Raw genomic sequence first — 14,670 nt, forward strand, 5'->3', positions numbered from 1 at the left:
TGTCACTCAGCCAGTGTTGCAGTTGGATGGCAGGGCTGGGAGATGGCAGTTTTTGAACTCTGGAAAATCATGCTGAAACCTGAACCAGGCCCCCGAGAGAGCAGCCCACAGAAAAAAAGAACAGGTGCCCTGCACATAACGCAAGTGACTGTGGGTAGGGGGGGGGGCGACAATCACCCCTGATCCTCCTCGCCATGCAATGTCACCGGGCCAACGTCCCTCAGGAATAGCCGTGAGTTATTAGGACACAGTGTTCTGTTGAAATAACATCATCTTATCAATTCGATGACCTCTAGTCCCAGCAGAGAGTTGCAGTGACTAGGCTTTCTAAACGGCAGCATTTGAAGGCCACGGTTTCGTCAAAAAGACAATGCCGAGTATGTGCTGCTACTGTATCCTACTTTCGCACACAACCTACATTTAAGCAGAAATAACAGAAAACATCAGCAGGCCAAGGTAGTGCAACAATGTGCCGTCTTGCACCCTCTGCTGTTTTCTGGTCTCTGACGGAGAATGACGGGTCAAAGGTCAGAGCCGGACACACACACAGCGAGATCTCCCTGACCTGTGCACACATGGCCCCTCACCTCCTCCACGTCACGTTAATACAAACAGCACACAACCTTAGTTAAACATTTAGTGGCGATGAGAGAACTATTTCTGAGGACGATGAGGAGCATCTATTATTGGCGTCGCGGTTTGACCTTGCACCTGTTTGGTGTGGCATTAACGGAATGGGGGGGGGGTAGCTGTTCATGTGAGCGCCTGGCTATGCCCTACCGTGCTCTGCGCTTTCATATCCCTGTGTATTTCACATCGGTGCGTCTTCACATCTTATTTTTGAGTGCACTCATGCGGGGCCGTATGTTTTTTTATGTATGTGCAGGATTCCTGTGCCTCCTTAGGTATACGTGTGTGATCTAGTGAGAGGAATGTGTGTGTGTGTGTGTGTGTGTGTGTGTGTGTACTGTGTATGCGTGTGTGGTGCTCCCCCATCGGTGGAGCTTCACCCCCCCCCCCCCACGGAGACAATGCAATCAGATGTCACCACAGGAACCTGATATAATGATCGCTGTGGAGTGTGCTAATTAACACTGAATAGAGCTCATAAGCGCGGCCCTTTTGCCAACAAATCAGCCGACAGCACAGCGCACAGGCATTTGTCAATGAGCCGAGCAGAGGCAGGGTCACACACACACACACTTCGGCACAAAATCCAGCTCATTGCGAGGAAAGCGCAGTCTCACCTCTGTACACATGTGCAGCACATTGAGGATACATGCTCCTTTATTATGAGTGTAAACAGCATTACATGGCACAAGACTTTGAGGGAATCGTGTCCTTATTCAAGTGCCCTTAAGCTGTTTTCACTCCCTGCTGCAGTAAACAGGATCATTATTTATATCACCATCGCCTATGAGGGTGTGTGCGCACACTCAGAAAGCACAACACTAGCTGTCGGCGGCACACAAATTCAAAACACACACAACCGCTGGTCTCCTTTGAGATGTCAGCGATCTGCTCACGGTTTGGTGGAGCCATTGTTCAGTAGGGTTCATATTCTTTTAACGGGGGGGGGGGCTTTTGTTGTTGTAAACAGCATGAATTTTTTATCCAGCCCAAGATTCTGGGCTGGTAATGAATGTGGCTCGGCCGCCACTCTCTCTGGGGAGGGAGGCCCCTGGCTCCTGTTGCTAAGTGTCAGCAATGCCTGAGTTCTGTAGGAATCAGCCTGTTACGCCCCACCAATTTAGCACACACACACACACACACACACACGCACATATGTGGACACACATATGTACACACAAGTACACTCTCGTACATACACTAACAATCACTTGGGCACACAACCACTGACTTAAATATACAAAATTAGCCTTTAACATTATTTTCAAAACTTGCAGATTTTAGGTAAATGCACTATATAATGTATCGGAATTATTATTTCTCATTATATGAAACACACACAGGTGCACAATTGCAAAATATAGATAAACAAACAGCCAGGCATTTACAGAAAGACTGCAACACTTTTCAATTAACTGCCTCCCTTTCTATCAAGTCTCTTCCTCTAGCCAAGCGGATTTGAGGAGTAGTTCTATGTTTCTCTTTTCCCAGCTTGCTTTTTTTCTCCTTGGAGGATCCATTTCTTCGATTTTGCAGCCCGAGGCTGTCAGTCATTTTATTAGTCTAAAGCTCGCTCGCTCAATAGTGTCAATTCCAAGCCTCGGACATTGACCTAAAGAAGTTCCTCATCAACACCCAGCCCCAAATCAACCCCCTTCCTCCACAGAAATTTTCCTCCATCCAGCACTTTCACCAGCCACACTATAATGCCCTTAAAACTCCTCCCAAACAGCTCACCCCTGACCTCACAGCACCCGCCAGAAGAACGGATTTATCTGCATCTTTCAGCGAAGTTGCTGACACCCTCCAAATCGCACATAATGACTGTGTGGAAGCTTTGGACAAAAAAGCATGCACATAGTTAAAAGCTGAAGCTCTACAATGAAATTTCTCAAATCTTCCCTACTCTATTCCTGACACATTAACCGCGTCTCATCTGAGACTGTAGAGAGAAACAGCAGTTGTGTGATCTTGAGTCTGAAAATAGATCTGCTCCCATTGGAGCCTTTCCTGTCATAGAGGAAAGCTTCAATAAAACTGAGAGATGTATACTATATGTCAAAGGGTTAAATCAAAGTGTTGCTTTTTTAAGTAAAAAAGCGGTGGAATTCTCCCCTGCCCTCTTTTTTCCGTCTTCCCCTCCCAAAGCGATTAAATTGCTGATTGATTTTTGTATCTCAGCTCGATTCCTTGCCCCTCGCTCTCCGTCTCTTGCCATTGATCCTCACAAGGCTGCTGACTCCAAAGTCAGAGGACCCATCCTCTCTGGCCTCCGGAAATGAACTTGTTAGATGGGCTGTGCGATTTATTGCTCATGAGGCCGGGGTGTCTCTGTGTGAATGTGTGAGTGTCTATAGGGGCTGTCAGAGTGTGTGCGTGTGTGTGTGTGTGTGTGTGTGTGTGTGCGTGTGAGAGAGAGTGCCAACTCTGCTTTCACAGGGCTTGCAATTTATTGCATGTCTGCATTTTCTCTGTACACCAGTGCGTATGCGCGTCCCTGTGAGGGAGCTAAGTGTTGAATTTATACCAGCATGTGTTGGTGTGCATGCATGTGTGTATGGATATTATTAATCTTTGACAATGTTATATATCATACCATACAAGTTTGAGATCTTATCTGCTATGACAAGTTCCTGACCCGCAGTGTTTAACTTTACCCTGATCTTGTGTAGTAGGTTGCGTTGCAGTTTACCATCCAAATATCGGAATTATTGATCACGTCGAGGTTTTTTTTGTCGGTTTTCTGCTGAGGTAAGATGTTGAGAGTTCATCCTGGTATCCCTAGTTGTACTGCTCACTGATCCGCCCCGTCCATCTGTGTGTGTGGCGTCAGACACAGCCCTGTCCTCTACTGCAGCTCCCTCTGACATATTGATTGGGTTCCATTTAAAAGCCCTGTTCTCCCACCGTTATTTACTCCAATAGTAAATCTTTACAATGCCGTAAAAGACAGTTTTACGCACTCGGATTATACAATCTCCCTGCTGCAGCGGCCAGACAGTCGTGTGTCAGGCAAGATGAGAGGCGAGGAGAGGAGACAAGGAGAGGAGGTGTGGGCTCTGCACCTCATCCCTCCCCAGAGGCAGATGCAGTGCAATGGCACCAGAAAGGGCCTTGGCACTACTTTAAAGCATACTCCAAGAGAATGAGCCGACTGCTCTCGCTCAACTTCACTCTCCTCCCTCCAGTGTGCTTTGGCACTTCTCCATCCTTTTGTTTTAAGCTGGCAAAAATGTTTTTGCACTCGGGACTATGGCATCTAATTTGACAAAAGTGCCAGCTACTGTTATTGGTTTATAGTTCTGCAGAAACCGATCTTGCATAACTGACCCAGACCTCAAATAGAAGCATTGTGTTACATTATCCAAATATCCAAAGGCCTTTTGTGTGGTTGCAATTATCAGCATGATGGGAATATTTTAGTGATGATGATTAATTTGAAGTGTGTGCCGCAGCGAAGAGGTACGGAAATTATAAACTCTCGACAAACAAACACCGTGGAAGGGCTGAATGATTAGTATCCATTAGGACATGCGTGCCAGGTACTGAAGAAGACATGCTTAAGCTTTGACTCGGGAATTCTCAGAGGTCACTGTGCGTCACCGTAAATCATTCCGCTTGGATATACTCGAGGTCTTTCTTTCATTAGAGGACATATGCTCCGCTTGCTCCCACTGCCTCTCCACACCCCGGGCCTTCAGCCCTGCCCAGGCACAGTGCAGCTACGGTTCACATGGCCAAGTCACACCGGGGGTAATAAGTACTTAATTTAGGAGCGAGGAGGCGGGCCATGGTTGGCGTTTATTGGTGTTGATGCCGAGCAGACTTCAAAAAGCCACTAGGCCCATAATTTATCTCTCTCCACGGACCCCGAGTGTTTCAGGAACAGAGCGAGTAAGACATAGAGAGTAAATGTGTGAGAGAGAGAGAGAGAGAGAGAGTGTGTCTGTGTCCGTCTTTCAGCGCGTGTTTAATGCTGCTTGGCTGTTGACTTTGGTGTACTTATTCTTTGATGTCAGTAACACCATCATCAAGACTCTTTTCCCCAACCCCCTGCAGTAGTTTCATTCCCCTCTTACAAACTCATCCAAGTTGAACTTGGCTGTCCAAATCATCTGCCGCTGGTAGCGCTCACATGGGATACCCAAGCTGAAAGTGTACACTCGAAAAAAAAAAAAAGATCATTTGGAATAAACAATAAATAATTCAGAAGGATAGTTAAATAAGTAATAGTGTGATATCTATTTCTTTGGTGGCGCTATTGCCTTTCTTTATTTATTAATGGCTTAAATAGACACCGTGTCTTGCCATGAAGAGCACTCTCTTGAACTGAGTCCTTAAGGAAAAGAGAAAGTTACAGCTTCGTTTATCTTGCCCCTCTCTCTCTCCATATGCCTTTTTGTCCATCTCTGTGAAGGGGAGAGACGCAGAGCACAGTCTAGACTTTTTATTTTGTGGGGGATACGTGGGGGAAAGGGTCAAGGAGTGACATGGGCCAGCTGTGGAATCCTGATCATAGCTCTCCCCCAAATCGTCCCCTCCTTGACATCACACACACACACACACACACACACACACACACACACACACACACACACACAAGCATTTTCCCATTCCCAGGTCTCCTGTAATAGCCATAAGATGCTCCAAAAATACCCTCCCTCCACCGCATCCAGAGGATGATATCCAACCCTCTCTAGGGATATAGAATGTCTCTTTCCATATCTGGCAACCATGACCACGAATTAAGCGAGGGCTTCTGTGAAATATTCCCTTCGTGTGGCTCAGGGTTTAAAAAGCGCCCAAAGGGATACAGAAAGTCCTCAGTCAAGAAACGAACATATGTGTGAACACTTGAACATCACTTCACAATTAAGTGATACAACAGCCTTCTCAAGCCCTCTCTAACTAGAGGGCTTACTGTCTCTGAGCCACCTAGCTTTGACTCACAAAGTTGGGATGAGAACACTCAGCTCACCACACACCTCAGAGGCGAGCATATGACAAGAAAACTACCTTTACTGTGTATCCATGGGACTCTTAAATTGCCAACAGTACAGTGTGATTAGTTCATGTTTTTTTTTAATTATCAGAAATGAGCTAAAAGAAAAAAACCTTACGTGGTAACGGTATGCTTCCTGTAATTCCTGAGGCGATTGAGATGGAAGAATGCAAGTGAAAGTGAACTAAGGTGGGTGGGCTGATGCGCTTTTGTTCAAGTGTTGACACCTCCTAACATGTTGACAAATGTGTGTTTCAGCGGCCAGTCAACAACTTGCTAATGTACAGCAGCAACACTTTCTGCTGCAGACGAGGACGGAGGCAGCAGAGAGGCGGTGCGGAGCAGGGGCTGCGGAGCGTAAGCGTTTTAGCAGATAGGTGGACGAGAACACGCCGTCATCCTGAAACATGGCCGGCTGCAGCCAGAGGCCGTAAATCAAGCAGCGCCAGAATTTCAGCACCGGCTACAGCGTGACCCGGCACCTGCATTTTACAGTCTGCAATGCAGACACTGAGGTATTTCAGTATACACACTAAGGACTACGACTTACAATTATGCACGTTTCTACCGGATTATTACTATTATTTACTCACTCCAAGCTTTTGCAGCAGTCTGCGGTCATTGTCCAAAACACAAGACATGTTCATACAGGTACACGCATACATTCAAAAGACACACAATACACACATCTGCATGTAGTCACATGCCTTTACCATCTGAGGTTGCCTGGGTAGAGAGAGGATAAGAAAACATAACCAGGTCTGCCCCCTCTGGCCCGTGGCTGTTGGGAGGAGATGCCTCTCGCCTCCCATTTCCCCTGGTCCACAGGAGGCCCATCTCCACGCAGCCACTGACCCATCTGTCCCACATGGCTAACTGGGCTCCTGTGTATTCACCACAGCAGAGCAACACTGAGGGGAAGGAGGGGCGGGGGGGGGGGCCGACAACATCTGGGAACCATCAAGCCAAGAGAGCCTTAGATCCTGAGATTCCAGTCTCCGACCCCTCTCCTCACCTCCCCCTCTTGCCTCTGCTCAACCCCTCCACCACCACTTTTCCTCTCCATCTGTCTCCCTCCCTCTCTCCCCTGTCCTCCTCCCCCCTCTCCTTTTCCTCTCCTCCCCTCGTCCCGGCTGCCCATCATTTCCATGTCTCTTCGGCAGTGGGCCTAATCCAAACAGATTGTCTAACTGTTTCAAAAACATACTCCCTTCTCTCAGCCCCCTCTGCTCCCCCTCTCTGTCCTGTGTTCATCCCGGGGAACAGACACTCTCTTTCATAGCGGAGGAGGTGCTGGTGTCAGTCTGGCTTGGGTTAGCAGGTTACTGCCGCACAGAACCGTTTCGGGAGGAATGAGCTTGCTAGGCCCCAAAGCACTTTGGCAGATCCCCGTTTAATACTCAGTCCTGACACATTACACGCCATCCAACCCGCTCCTCTCCCTCTCCCTCCACACCCCTACCAGCTCTGTATAGGAATGGCCACAGCTGGCAACATAGGCTTACTATGTGTGTGGTTCAAAGCCCATTGTCTCAGGCATATTGTCCAGCCCTGCCACCCTATCCCGCAGGCTAGTGCTGGGCCAGGGATAGCCTTTGGGGGGGTGAGGGGGCCCAGTAGGGGGCTCAGGAACTGGGAGGTATCCCAGGAGACCACCAGGCCTCCCACTGGGTAGCCTGCCTACATCTGAAGCTCCCCCTGCCACTGCCTGCTGAACTCCTGCATACTGTGTTTTGTTTAGAAGGAAGCTCTGTCCCTATTTACCATAATTGAATTAAAAGGATTAACATGGTTCCAGTGTTGCTCACATCTGTGTTCTCTATGATTCCACCTCTCTCCCCGAGTCTTGGATTATTGAGGCAGGGGGACTGGGGATTTGGAGCTCCTTAGAAAAATATTCTTTTTTCAAAATAGATGCAAGATTTTACATAATTAAAGTCCGTTTTACAAAAAGGTAAATATGTCCTTTAGATTGTACTCCATTAAAATCTAAAGGCATTAACTAAATGTTTGTTAAAGGCTTCTGAATTGAATGTACAAAGGTTTCTGTATATTGAGAAGTACCAGAAGGATTTTCTGTGTTGGTTTTAGCCCTTTTGTGAGGCTGCCGTCCCAATTGGATTGTGACTCAGGGTCAGGGAAGCTGTGGCCTGCAGATCAGAGGCTGGATTAATTGTTGACACTCTCCCAGTCCAAACAGAACCCTTACTACCCCCATTACACACACACACACACACACACACACACAAACATACACACACTCCCAACTACATCAAGGTCCTGACAGACACTTTGATTTATGTCTCGCCACCAACAAAAAAAAGAGAACAAAATCAATTGGCTATTACCGCACTTAGCACTGGGCTGTCACCACCTGGGAGCAGGGTGTTGAAAATAAAAGACAGAGTCCATACGACTCTTCCATACCACTACATATACTCATTCCCACTGGGGAGACACAGATCAGTGCTCAATCTCCATACACAGCTAGTCTCCAAACTGAGTGTCTGTAACACTAGTGCTCAGGGGGGCGGTGGTAGCCCAGAGGTCAGAGAAGCTGGCTGAAGTGTCGATGGTTGGAATTGCCAGACCGGCTGGAAACCTGGAGGTGGAGAAAGCAACAACCACTGCCACAACACCGCTGAGCAAGGCTCTGACTTCCATCCGGCCAACAGCAGAGTACGGTGGTTGTGCTGGGTGGCTTACAGGTGTGACTCTTTGTAACTGCATGTCTATAAAGCAAAGTGTTGATTGAACAGATCAGACATTTAGCATTAAATGTAATACCTGAAAAAGCGGAGTTAATCTGTCTGCACACTTGGACTGAGGTGACTTCCAGAGTTCCAAGGAGGTAGGGGAAAAAAAGGCAGGGATGTGTGATTTAGGGAACCACGGACTGGGGCAGAAACTCAGATGCAGTGTAGGAAACAGAGAGTTCACACATTACTGTACAACACCTTATCACTTCCCCCTTATAGGGGCGTTCCAAATGGAGTGCAGTTGTCAGCGATATAAATGGGCCACATTGCATCACTCTCTCCCCCCCATTCCCGTCCCTTCCATGTCATCTTGTCCCTTGCCAGCCCAGGAACCATGTCTGACCCAACAACTGTGCGTCTGCCAACTGGAATGCGGGCCAGGGTCATCGGCGGGGGCCTCATGGCCTCCGAGGGACTATTCTGAGAGCAGGAGCTCATCTCTGTTCTAACCCCTCACTGGCGTCTTGTGACTGTGTTAAAAATGGCCCTATGCTTGCTCTCTCTCTCTCTCTCTCTCTCTCTCTCTCTCTCTCTCTCTCTCTCTCTCTCTCTCTCTCTCTCTCAAATGTTCACTGCGCATCCTGATAATTAGGGAGAAAAAAAGTGATATGATCATAACATGCATGCTTGTACAATCAAGCTTCAGCATATGTTAAGTAGTGCTAAGAAAGCAATGCATTAGATACATGTGGATTCACCCACACTTGCACATTGTTGCTCATGCTCATTCATTCATACATGTACTGTTAAAATCTGCAAATCATCTTTGTGTCCATCTGCAGGTTCACGTTCCGACCCGCTGACCATACACTGTAATCACTGTGTATTTAGCGTTATCTTCAGAGAGCTGGCCCGTGTGAGACCTTTTTATGACACTGTAAACTTTAACTGCCTGGGTCTTACTGCTTTAACTCCAGTCCAGCAACCCGAGGGAACCGGGAAGATTACGGAGGGAGCTTATGGGATCGAAAGGGAGAAAGCCACTGTTGTCCATCTCAGCAGCAGCAGCAGAATGACAGCCCACAGCCAGCTGTTCTGACACTGCCATGTAAGCCAGTAAGATGAAGTATTTTGCAAGTTATGTTCAATAGGTATACCTGTCTATACGCAATGGGGCGCAATGGGGCTTGTTCTCGTGTATCCAAACAATCCTCGTGATATCAACTCCATAGCATTTACTGTACTTCAGACATGTTCAAACAATTGCTAACTGTAATTTATATTTTCTACATTATCCATGGTTGGAGGATATGGATAAATTGATCTCAATCCACTAGACTGATAGCTTACTGCCTTCTCCAGCTCGAGTTGGCTTTTATCTCCAACTGTGCATGTGATGGAGAGGCTTCTTGCTGTTAAATCATCTATTTCATGAGTTGCTGGCAATTTAAGGGAAAAACCTAAAGAAGGCTATTAGAGCCCGGCTTTGTTAATGCAGCCACCCATTAAAAAATCCCCACGGAGCCAAGGAAAGTGGACTCTTACACTTTAAGTGTCTGAACACACACCAACAGACTTGCACTAACAGATAAATATGCATCCACACACAAAAGAAAACGCAATCATAGAGACAGACATGTGCAGATATGTTATTTGCCTTTTAAACACGCAGCATCACAGACATCCACTGCTTCCTAATGTACGCTTATAACAAAACATTACACAACATTGTTAAAAATAAAAGATTTCATTAAACATTTTCACAGATGCTTGGGCAGGAACAAAACCCAGAACAACGATACAGTACGTATGCACGGACGTTGAGCAATACATACCCATAGAGACACCTGTTGTGACACTCAGATTGCCATTGCCCCAAGATAGTCGGTCATCTCTGAATGCGTGTTCACGTGAGCTCCTGGGGGTTGGGACAGAGCTGCCTTCTGGTGCAATACAAACAGGACTTTTATAGGCATGTTTACGAGCGGTTGGTCGTAGTCCCCCGTTTTGGGACAGGGTGGGCTGAGCTAGGCTAAACCGAGCTGGGCGAGGGGGGGGGCAGGCAAGGATTGATGTCAGGCAGGACAGTACAACCCTGTCTGGGCGTCTGGGTCATATACCATGACCTCTGCTCTCTCTGGTTTCAGCTCAGGTTGCCGTTTCATGTGGGCTCTCCTGCAGGGGGACACTAACTGTCAACATAGCTCCTCTGTGAATGGCATAGGTCAGTGCACACATGTGGTTGTACGGAGTCTAGTTGGTGCTCACAATGGATCATGTAGAGAAAGCACCCCGCTGCGAAAATGGACCCTATAAATAAGGGCTGAACATGCTGCTATTCCAGTCAAACATGCTTCTATTACTCCTGTTGATGCATTGACGTTTCAACCACATCAAAGTTTACATTTAAGGACAAGATTAACCATTAGCCACGGCACGGTTGCTTTCTAGGCTTCTATGTTGTGCAGTATGACAACAGCTGTGCTAAAGGCCAGATGAGGCCCTGACTCTGTGGGCTAAGGAATCATTATGGGCTCATAAAGCGCCCTGCGCCAAGCCTCCACTCAATAAGCCTGGATCCACATGGAGCCAATGCAGCTGATTAATTAGTCAAGCAATCAATGGGCTGTGCCTTCCATCCACTGATTTCCTCCTGTATGTTGCACAGGTACTGCAGCAATTACGACACACATTGAAAAGCATGTACACAAGCACACATTCACACTGTATGCAGGAAACCCTACATAAAGACACATACATTCACACACAAGCCATCACACATCCCTCCTTTACACTCACATACACTTGTCTACAAAATGATAATGAGATACAAAAACAAAGAAAAACACTTTGAATTGGGGATAAGAGACGACGGAGGGAGAAAAAAAAAAAAGCTGAGGGAATAAGTAAGAAAGTTCTCACCTTCAAAGCGGTGAGAGCAGGCTGGCTGTCAGTCAGGAGAGGGAGGTGCCATTTGAAGGATCAGTCATCCCTGACAGTGCTGTCATGGAGAGCCTTAATTAGCCAGGATTACTTCCTCACTTAATGAAGCATGCGCTTCTTCGTCTCGGCCCGAATACCACTCTCCCCTCTCCCTATTTTCCCTCCCTCAGGTTTTCTCCTCCGTCTATCTTCCTCACTCATTCTCAGTCGCTCTTTCCTGTTCTGTGCCCTTCTCTCCAGGCAGGCTGCTCAAATCGCTCTTCATAGTGGAGACTTCGCACATCCCCTATCACAGACGCTCTGTCACTTTCACTAACCCAGGTGGGTGTGTGTTCACTCTCCTCTCTACTCTCTTTCTTCCCCCCCCCTGCACCCTCAATTCCTCCTCAATTGATGCTTAAACTGCAGCAGTTTTACTCAAGCAGTGCTCGAGCACCGCACATGGACAAGGCCTGTTGGTTTGTCTATTTGAATGGCAGACTTTGCGAACAATTAATTTTGTGGTCCTTCCAAAGCCGCCCCACATAAGAGTGGAGTTCCGAGCAAATGAAACGTAGTTGCTTGTCTAGGATTGTGCAGCCGATGAAGGCAATGTTAGCATCCTTTGTGAAAATGTAGCTTATGAATGAGTCATCTCTCTTGTCTCCTTTCACTGTATTCTCACCAATAAATGCAAATGCAGTGCAGTTTTTTTTAAGTATATTAAACCGGACAGAGATGGAATAGTTAAGTAAGACAGGGAGGATGGGGTGGGAAGGGAGAAGAGAGTGGTGATGGAGAGGGCTGACTAATAAAGTAGTGAAAGGATGGACAGAGTATGAAGAGGAGGAGGAAGAGGAGGAGGAGAGAAGTGAAGGAGAGGTATAGGGCTCGGAGGAGCAAGGAGAGCAATTTGCCGCCACAGCGCACACAATGTCCCCTCCATGCCTGTGGGCCATGTGAAGACTGCTTCTTCAATTACACTTCACACTGGTCAGGGAGAAAGAGATACAGAGAGAGAGACAGACAGAGTAGGTAAGGGATGGAGAGAGAGACAGTTAGATAGAGGCTCAAAGATATCAATGTAGATATAGACAGCAAAAGGCAAAAAAGTAATATACAATACTGTTCTGTTTGTTGATTAGTCCGCACCAGGCGACAACCTCCGGGTCTGAAAAGTGAAGCCAATGTGGTAGGGCCTTAAAGAAAGAAGAAGTTTAATAGTATGGACGTCTATGAGAATATGACTCTACTTCTCACTTGATTTATTACCAGAGTAAACATTGTAAACATGAGTTTATGGTCTCAATCAATAGTTTCAAGTCTTCATCAATACAGCATGATGTTCCTTTTGTAAATGATGGTCCTATTCAGAGAAAATGGACAGTGAAGCAGGGCATGCTTTAGAGCGTGGCTGCCTTGTGATTGACAGGCTGCTACCACAGCGTTGTCCGGTCTGGGAGGTAACCTTTCAATGTGTTTTCAGCTCAGCTTTGTTGTAACATTTAAGTCGCCTAAAAATGTCTTATTTAGCGGTTGTACTTAGCTCCACCCTCTCGTGTCAATTTGAAGATCTAAAATGATCTATGTTTCTATGTACCCGACAAGGACCTCTAGTCGCCATGCAAAGTGTCAATAGTGTCGGACTAGTAGCAGAACGTTTCTATACAGCTGCAAAAAACCTTGTGTGGAGGTTTAAGAAGGGCTGCTGTTTGTTTTCTGTTTCCTACCAACAGTCCATGTTTTAATGTTTAACTGTGGCTGTGATGTATCCTAACCAGTGAAAGATCAGAAAACAGTTCTACGTGTTTCATATTTGTTGTTTTGGGAGGGTAATTAAAAACTGCTTAACTTTTATTTAGTTTGGGGGACTTATTTCTTCATCAGGATATCAATCACTAGCACAAAGCAGTGGCACTATCTACAGTCATGTAATTCCTGAACTTAAAGGGAAGCGCTGGTGATTTAATATTGCACTGCCATAATGTTCAGGCAATCACAAGATAACGATTATAAAAAGAATGGTCAAAATCGATGTAGTCTAAAATATCCAGGCTCTAAAAACAGCAAATCCTACATTTCCCACAATGCAACTCAAGTGCATTTTTTCTTCTAGACTGCCTCATAAACATCCACGTCTTTCAAACTCCACAGTTTGTAACATTTTAAATTGAAAATGTGTAGTCTCACGCTCAAACCTGATGACATCTTCAGGGTCATTTTCTCAGAATTGACAAAGTTCCTCCAAAACCCAAGAAGACATTGTTCAACTGTTTAGTAGTAAACTGATATCCGCAGGTAAAATCATTTCAGTACCCCCTTAAAACAATATCTGTCATATGTTACACAAATGTATCCTAATACTGCACTGAAGTGGGTCCAGTATGTTTCTACAGCAGCATCCACATGAGAATAAAAAGGCTGGATGAGAGTAAGACATCCAGTCCACACAGGGACCTCCAGCAGGCTGCTGTCAGCTGGCCAAATGAAGTGATAGGACCACAGCCTAGTAGCTAACATGGCTAACAGATATGAAGCCAACAGAGTGGCTGATTGAGGGTGACAGGAGGGCATGCTCTAATACAGGCCACATTCAAGATGGAGGCTGGCTCCTTCTTCCACCCCCTCCTCAATAGGTCTCTCAAACATGCCCACCAGGCATGGGCCGGCTGCTGACGAGGAGGGAGGTGGAGGGATTGAGGTGGAGGTTTGGGAGTGTTGGGGGCGGAGGGTTGGGGGGGGGGGGGTGTCTGTATCAATCCGTCACAGGCTGACAGCTGACTCCTGCGCCCGCCGTGGCCACGGGCAACTGACCAGAACCAGGCCAGAGCTGGCCAGCTGTATGTGTGTGTATGTGTGTGTGTGTGTGTGTGTGTGCGCATTTCAGCTGCGCAACCACTCGACACACCCATATATACGTCTCATCTTCCATCCAACGGTAGCCATATCCTTCTCGCCATCTCTCTGCCTCTCTCACTCGCCCTGCCTCCCCGGCCTGTCCGTGACATCTTACAAGTCAATCAATCAGTTTCAGCGAGCTGGCATGAGAGCACTGCATTTATCCAGAGCACACCCTGCCTGTCATACTTGCTGAAGTATTTGTATTTAAACTGACCTTCAAACCAATCCACTTTTCTCCTTCTGTAGTGCCTCAGGTATGTGCAACAACATAAGAGAGTCTTCAGAGAGAAAGGAATGGCAGAGAACAACATCTGGTGTCTTTCAGTTCCACCCTCAGCAGCTTCTACCTGCATGGCTCCTGGTATTTGGAAACCTCTGTCTCTGGTATGCCCTCAAAAATGAAGCGATTGTTTCATCTGTGGCCGCTTGTATGTGTGTCAGCTCTTGTGTGTGCACTAGGGTTCACTCAAACGTTCAGTGGCTGCATGTAATAGAATTTGTTAAGTCATTGCTACT

This window comes from Anarhichas minor, unplaced genomic scaffold (assembly GCF_050575085.1).
Source record: "Anarhichas minor isolate MPS153535 unplaced genomic scaffold, ASM5057508v1 ptg000030l, whole genome shotgun sequence".
NCBI classification, from domain to species: Eukaryota; Metazoa; Chordata; class Actinopteri; order Perciformes; family Anarhichadidae; genus Anarhichas; species Anarhichas minor.